Raw genomic sequence first — 8,723 nt, 5'->3', positions numbered from 1 at the left:
TTTTAGGATTTTTTATAATAATTTATTTTTAGTTTTCAACATTCAATTCCACACGATTTCGAGTTACAAATTTTCTGATTACCCCTTTCCTGAGTCTGCCCTCCCTTCTATGATCACTCCCCCTCATCCCTTTCCCTCTTACTTTCTTATAGGACAAGATAGATTTCTACACCCCATTGCCTGTATATCTTATTTCCCAGTTTCATATAAAAATAATTTTTTAACAATTGCTTTTAAAACTTTGAGTTACAAATTCTTTCCCCTCATCTCTCCCCACCCTCATTGAGAAAGCAAGTACCAATTAACTTAATTCTTTGATTGAAAACAGCAAGACTTCTCATATTTGCAGTAATCAATTTTCCATTTCCCCACATATGTTGACTCATTTTTCATGCTTTTCTTGCATTACTCTCATTTCTTTTCCCAATTTTACCTCTACTTCTCTTACTTGATTTTCAAAATCCTTTTTGAGCTCCTCCATAGCCTGTGACCAATTCATATTTTTTTTGGAGGCTTTGGATCTTTGACTTTGTTATCTTCTTCTGGTTGTATGCTTTGATCTTCTTTGTCACCAAAGTATGATTCTATAGTCTGAGTTTGTTTTTTTTACTGTCTGCTAGTTTTCCCAGCCAATTGCTTGACTTTTGAGCTCTTTGTCAAGGTATGAGTCTGCTTCCAGAGTGGAGAGTGCTCTGTCCAAAGCTTCAGGGGTTTGCACAGCTGTTTTCAGAGCTACTTCTAGGCACCTGTAAATTTTCAGATCTGTTCCTTTCTTCTGAGGCAGTATGATTCAAGGAGAGGTGTTTACTCCTCTCCTGGCCTGTGATCTCATCTGTGAGTGACCCCAAGCACTCTTTTGTGCCTTGGAACTGTGAGGAAGACACCCCATCCACATTCACCACAAACTCCTCCACAGCAGTGCTCCTCCTCACCTCAGTACTGTTACACAGAACTGTGTCCCCGATCCAAGCAGGGCAAATGAAGAGAATCCTGCCTCAGTATCAGCAAAGAGATCCCTATACTCCTGCTCTGATCAGCCGCTTAATCCTCCTACTGGCCTGGAGCTCCAGAAGCAGCTGCCACCGTTGCCATTGCTGCTGCAGCCACCTTCACCACCCCAGGGCTGGCTCTAGACCCTGCTCTTATCTTACGTGGGTCCAACAGAGTTTTCCCATTGACCTGCAAAGTGGTCTTTGGTGTTTGTGTGTTGAGGAGTCTGGAAACTGCCACAGCTCCAAGTGATTAAGTGTCCAGAGGCCTGCTCTGCCATGTCTGCTCTGGCCCAATCCGCCAGTGCAACCCACACTGGGCTGTGCTCTGCTCCAAGCACTATGAAATAGAAATTCCTGTTGGCCTTCTGGGCTGTTTCGGGCTAGAGATTTGTATCACTCTGTCATTTTCTGGATTCTGCAGCTCTAGAATTTGTTTAGAATCACTTTCTTTCTCTTTTTTTGGTGTTCAGTATGTCCTTTGTTTTTTTTCTTTTTATTTATTTAATATTTTTAGTTTTCAGCATTGATTTCTGCAAGATTTTGAATTACATATATTCTCCCCATTTCTACCCTCCCCCCAACTACAAGATGGCATATGTTCTGATCGCCCCATACCCCACTCAGCCCTCCCTTCTGCCACCCTGCCTCCCCCATCCCCTTTTCTCTTACTTTCTTGTAGGGCAAGATAGATTTCTTTGCCCCACTGCCTTCATATCTCATTTCCCAGGTGCATGCAAAAACAACTTTTTTTTGAACATCTGCTTTTAAAACTTTGAGTTTCAAATTCTCTCCCCTCTTCCCTCCCCACCCACCTTCCCTAAGAAGGCAAGCAATTCAACATAGGCCACACGTGTATCATTATGCAAAACCCTTCCGCAATAATCATGTTGTGAAAGACTAGCTACATTTTGCTCCCTCCTATCCTGTCCCCCTTTATTCAACTTTCTCCCTTGACCCTGTCCCTTTTTGAAAGTATTTGCTTTTGATTACCTCCTCCCCTTATCTGCCCTCCCTTCTATCGTCCCACCTTTTTTATCTCCTTTCTCCTTCTTTCCTATGAGGTAAGATACCCATTTGAGTGTGTATGTTATTCCCTCCTCAAGTCAAATCTGATGAAAGCAAGATTCACTCATTCCCCTCACCTGCCCCCTCTTCCCTTCCAATGAACTGCTTTTTCTTGCTACTTTTATGTGAGATAATTTACCCCATTCTTTCTCTCCCTTTCTCCCTCTCTCAATATATTCCTCTCCAATATCTTAATTTTATTTTATTTTTTTAGATACCATCCCATCATATTCAACTCACCCTGTGCCCTCAGTCTATATGTATACATATATATATATATATACTATATGTACGTATATATGTATACATAAATATATATATATATATATATATGTATATGTACATGTATATGTATATTCCCTTCAGTTACCCTAATACTAAGGTCTCATGAAATACACACATCATCTTTCCATGTAGGAATGTAAACACAACAGTTCAAATTCAGTGAGTCCCTTATGATTTCTCTTTCTTGTTTACCTTTTCATGCTTCCCTTGATTCTTGTGTTTGAAAGTTAAATTTTCTATTCAGCTCTTGTCTTTTCACTGAGAAAGCTTGAAAATCCTGCATTTTTTTGAAAGTCCATATTTTGCCTCGAAGCATTATACTCAGCTTTGCTGGGTAGGTGATTCTTGGTTTTGTTCCTACCTCCATTGACCTCTGGTATATCATATTCCAAGCCCTTCCATCCCTTAATGTAGAAGCTGCTAGATCTTGTGTTATTCTGATTGTGTTTCCATAATACTCAAATTGCTTCTTTCTGGCTACTTGCAGTATTTTCTCCCTGATCCAGGAGCTCTGGAATTTGGCAATGATATTCCTAGGAGTTTTCTTTTGGGGATCTTTTTCAGGAGGCAATGGGTTTATTCTTTCAATTTCTATTTTACCCTCTGGCTCTAGAATATCAGGGCAGTTCTCCTTGATAAGTTCTTGAAAGATGATATCTAGGGTCTTTTTTTGATCATGGCTTTCAGGTAGTCCAATAATTTTTAAATTATCTCTCCCAGATCTATTTTCCAGGTCAGTGGTTTTTCCAACGAGATATTTCACATTGTCTTCCATTTTTTCATTCCTTTGGCTCTGTTTTATCATATCTTGATTTCTCATAAAGTCACTAGTTTCCACTTGCTCCAATCTAATTTTTAAGGTAGTATTCTCTTCAGTGTTCTTTTGGACCTCCTTTTCTATTTGGCTAATTCTTCCTTTCAACATATTCTTCTTCTCATTGGGTTTTTGGAGCTCTTTTGCCATTTGAATTAGTCTATTTTTAAGGTGTTATTTTTTCAGTATTTTTTTGGGTCTCCTTTACCAACTCATTGAGTTGTTTTTTTGTGATTTTCTCACATCACTCTCATTTCTCTTCCCAATTTTTCCTCTACTTCTCTTACTTGCTTTCCAAATCTTTTTTGAGCCCTTCCATGGCCTGAGACCAATTCATATTTTTCTTGGAGGATTTTGATGTAGGCTCTTTGACTTTGTTGACTTCTTCTGGCTGTAAGTTTTGGTCTTCATTGTCACCAAAAAAGGTTCCAAAGTGTGAGTCTGCATCTGAGACCATTTTTGCTGCCTGTTCAAGTTCCCAGTCAACTACTTGACCCTTGAGCTTTTTGTCGGGGGACAACTGCTTGTAGTGTATAGAGTACTTTGTCCCAAGCTTGAGGGGCTGCACTGTTGTTTTCAGAGCTATTTCTGCATAGCAAGCTCTGCCACACCAGTGCTCTTTCTCCCCCAAGAACTGCCAACCAGGATTGCAGCCCACATCCAGGCAGGGTGAAGCAGGCTTTGCACTCCCACTCTAATCCACTGCTTAATGCCTCCCACCAGGTGGGCCTGGGGCCAGAGGCAACTGTTCCTGTAGCTCTCAAAGCAGCTTCAGAGTTGCACCACCTCCACCACCCCTGGGATGGTGGCTGACCGTGAATTCCTTTCACTCTGTTCCCTGAAGCTTTTCCCACTAACCTTCTCTGTTGTCTTCAGTGTTTGTGGGTTGAGAAGTCTGGTAACTGCCACACCTCACTATTTCAGGGCGTTATGCCTGTTCCACCCATCTCCTGGTCTGGCTGTTCCTGGCATGGCCCACACTGGGTTCTTCTCTGCTCCGCTCCCAGCTCCATGTGATAGATCCTTCCCAGTGACCATCCAGGCTGTCCCAGGCTGAAGCCCTGCTTCCTTTTGCTATTTCATAGATTCTGCAGCTCTAGAATTTGTTCAGAGCCATTTTTATAGGTGTATGGAGGGACCTGGGGGGCGGAACTTAAGCAAGTCCCTGCTTCCTCCCCCCTCCCTCCTGCATCTTGGCTCCACCCCCTAGAGTCATTGTCTACACTAATATGGAGGCATCTGGAGGAGAGCTCAAGCAAGTCCCTCCTTTTATTCCACCATCTTGGCTCTGCCCCCATCCACCCACTGTATTTTCTAAGCATACAATTCTGTCTTTTCAAGATATTCTAGAAGCTCTGAACTACTGTAGTATCTTCATTGACATTCATAGGCACTGAGTTATATCAAATTCTTTAAACTATTGCCAATATATTTAAGTGGAGTCATCTGATTAATTCCAATGGCCCAAAGTACTTTACTCCTCCTGTGTTTGGAGTCCCAACTGCCATAGTTAAGAAATCAAGCTATTGTTGCTGAAATTTGGAAATAATTCCCAATCCCCTTAAGATGAAATTGGGACTATTTTTTCTCCATAAAAACAGTGTAATAATTGGTGGCCTGGGGTAGTTGAAATAATGTTTCTAGTATTGAACTTCACTTCTTCCATGACATCTGATCTCATTGAGGTAAGTGTTTCTTCCATTAATGTAGATTATATTTTAAACACAAATTCTTATATTGTGTAATTTTTCATATTATATGCCATATTCTATTTGGGGAGTTGGCAATATAAATATCAAATTTATATAGTCTCTGCTCAACAAAATCATTTCTCATGTGCTAGATGCCTTTCTATAATTTTTTTTGTTATTTTATTCAGTTGTTTATTTACTTATTCAATTTTTAAATTATATTTTATGGCTACAAAAACAATCTGTGGGCATTTCATCAGTCATCTCACTATGGCTACATGGTTATTTTCTGATTTTATATTTTTCAAACATTATACCTAACCCAATTTCTTCTATGTAAGTCTTTGTTATTATCTCACATCCTAGGGAAATACATCATGTAACTGTCCTTTATGTCACTCATAGCTTTGTGGTGTAATAAACTTTTCTACCACAAAGGGTTATTTGGATTGCTGCTATTTCTCTCTCTATATATATATATGAATATACCCTGCCTCCACATGTTTCTAAATTGGACCCTTATTCATCAACTTACTTGAATATTGACCATCTCTAGTCTTCTAGCATCTCCCTCATCTTTCACAAACCTTTATATGTTACTTATTATGATTTGGTGATTGAATCTATCCTTTTCGTAATTTCAGATGTAATTCTTGGATTCATTAAATTGTTTGTTTAAAAAGTTTGATAATGGTATTTTAAATAACATTGATGTTCTTTGTAATCCTATGCACTTTATTTTATGAATTTATAACATTATTCTAAGAAGGAGGATGTAGGCTTCACCAGGCTACTAAAAAGTCACATGATACTCCTCCAAATTATATAAATCCTTGCTTTAGAGACTTGAATTCCAAAATCTTAGTTTGAGTAGGTTCTCTTCTCCTTTCTTGGGCTTCAATTTCTTCTTTAGCATGTTTTTCTACTCTATCTACTTTAAAGATTGCTGTATTTCTTGCAGAAGCTGAAAACAATAGCACTTCAGTAGCTCTACTTTTTCTGTTTTGTCTACTAACATTACTATCCATCTGCTCTAAAATCTAGTCATCCTTTCCTTATTTTCTCCAAATATACTTAAAACTATCTTTTTATTGGCCTTAACATTTTTGTAAGCCTTTGCTTATCCTGGGCTATTGAGTACTGATAATCTTCTTCAAGGTTTATTCTCTAATGTTGTATCTTGTCCTTAGTATCTGCCTTTCCTTCTCTATTTTGTAGATCAACCCTCTAAATCTGACTTCATCAGAAATCTTCCTATTCAGCCATACCAGTTTCCCCTTTTTATTCTTCTGGGATGTCTCTTTAGGCATTTATTGTCAGAATTTTGCTTTTTTTTCATAATTATCTGTCTTTATTAAACCATCTTTCTGTTTAATGTCTCTGCCCATGGAATTATAATCCCTCTGAAATTATTTTTTTCTTCCTAAATTTTCAAGCATATTTTAATGTATGGCTCCTTCCTGGATAATTAGGAAATACCATTAATGGTCTAACCCACACCCTTCAACCCTAATTAATATTACCTACCTTCACCAACATCAAGAGATCAGAGATCATGGAAGTACTGGTCTAATTTTAGAAACAGTATTTTAATTGTCCCATGCCACCAAATATTACATTTTATGGACTTATGCATTGTAAATTTCAGCCAGAAATTCAGAGAATCCTATCCAATACTAAGTAGCTTTATTCCTTGACTGGCAGTGAAGACTTCATTTGGATGAAATGGGTGCTCTTATTTACAGTCAGGAAGGATATACAGAAGAAAAACAATGGGATATAGACATTCTCCTGATTACTGGTACCTTAAATCCTGCCTAAGACAAAGCACCTCTTAATTCTGCATAAGAGAAAAGAAAACTTTACACTTGCCTTGAAAAAGACATCTATCAAAGTTTACGTTTTCTCTCTAAATGTTCTGAATTTGGCAAAAAAAATGGCAGTTGCCTTAAAGAATTGGGGGTTTGGGATTCTGCTTCCCACATTTATTAATATGTATATATATTCATATGCACACATATAAATGTACATTATTTTATAGAAAAGTCTACAAAGTGAAAAAGCCTCCAAGTACTTGCATTTGTTTATTTTCACATAAGAATTTATTTTTTAAAAAGGTGGAAGGTGTTTAATCATAAATAAATTATGCATAGCTTGAGTAAGAATTTTATAAAAACAATTTACTTATAGGTAAGACATAAACTGAACACATGGTCAGCTTGTTTTCTAATTGTACAGTAAGTTTTGCCTAGCTAGGCTAAGTCATGTATAAATAAACCATTTACATTATTCAAATTAGGCTAGAATTAGTTACTATATTTTACATAATTATAACTTTGAATAATGCTAATTGAATAATTGTTATAACTTCAAATAATTCTGCATTAGTACCAATTGGGACTTGGTTGTATAGTGGATTTCATTTTAATTATTAAATTTTTAATTACTTTTCTTTATGGCTTACCCATTCTTGTCAATACGGGTGAGTTGAGGCCAAGTCTGGAAGTTGAGGCATGCTGATCAATACAAGCAGAAGCAAAAGGTCACAAATGGAAAATTGTTCAGTTTTTTAATTTATTTTTTCAGTTTATCAAGCATTTATTTTTCTTCCTCACATCTTCCCTTCCCTAATTTTAAAGAAAATAATAAAAATAATAGCTTTATAAGAAAGATGATAATATTAAAGAAACATAGAATAAGTAATGTGAATTGTTAGCACAAATATTGGCCTAAAGTCTGGAGCTTCTGGGAAACTCAGAAGATCGGCAAAGATGTCGATTCTGGGTGGATGAGCCAGAATCAATGGCTGTATGCTCAGGCTAACATGGAGAAAAATGGAAAGGAACAAGTCTTAGTAGAAAGGCTAGGATCAGCATCTAGGGGCTCAAACTGAACATGATGAAGAAGAGCAGAAAGGACTATTAGCGATAAATCTGAGAACAGTGTCCTAGGATGCATTTGAAAGGTAGAGACACACAAGAGCATAGCTAGGGAATGACTAATGATCCCAGGACAGGATGTCTGTTTTTTTTTCTTTCTCTCCTGAATTTCAATACCTTCCTTGATATGAAAGGATAAAGGCTTTCAGATGTGTGTTGTTGGTCCCTAGAGGGAGATTCAAAGCTCCTCAGCTGCTCACATCTGAAGACAGTAGTCTTCAGGAAGGGGCCTAAACCATGTGGTGAAGTCTAAAAATGTGTAACCTATTTATTCTAATATGGCATCTTAAACCATATCTGCTTTAGAATTTCTAATATGGGGGCAGCTAGGTGGCACAGTGAGTAGAGCACTGGCCCTGCAGTCAGGAGGACCTGAGCTCCAATCCAGCCTCCCTCCAGCCTCAGACACTTGACACCTGTTCTAGCTGTATGACCTTGAGCAAGTCACTTAACCCAAATTGCCCTGCCAAACCACCCCCCCCAAAAAAAGAATTTCTAATGTGGAAGGAAAGGTCACATGTACTTCCCCGATTCTACTATCTCACATCTCTTCAACATTCTACAAAACAAAACAAAACAAAACAAAACATGGAACCATTCTAGTAGTAAAGGCATTGCCAGCACCAACGAAGACTGGAAACTTATTCTTTCGAGCTTTATTGTTTCCCTGGCACCTATAAATGATGCAGATGGTGGCGAAAGTGGTGATAACAATGAAAAGCATGACAACAACCAATGACATTTATTCAGTACTTTGAAGGTTACAAGGTATTCTTTCTTATGATGATGCTATGAAGTGCTTAATGTAAACATGAAAAGGAAACCCAAACGCAGATTGTTATTTGTGCATGGATACATAGCTTATAAGTGCCAGGGCTTTCATTTGAACCCCTAACCCACAGGCTCTAGATGAATACTCTGCATAAACTGGATACAA

The sequence above is a fragment of the Trichosurus vulpecula genome, chromosome 7 (assembly GCF_011100635.1).
Source record: "Trichosurus vulpecula isolate mTriVul1 chromosome 7, mTriVul1.pri, whole genome shotgun sequence".
Taxonomy (NCBI): domain Eukaryota; kingdom Metazoa; phylum Chordata; class Mammalia; order Diprotodontia; family Phalangeridae; genus Trichosurus; species Trichosurus vulpecula.
The sequence above is the reverse complement of the archived record's forward strand: the minus strand, read 5'-3'. Positions refer to the sequence as shown.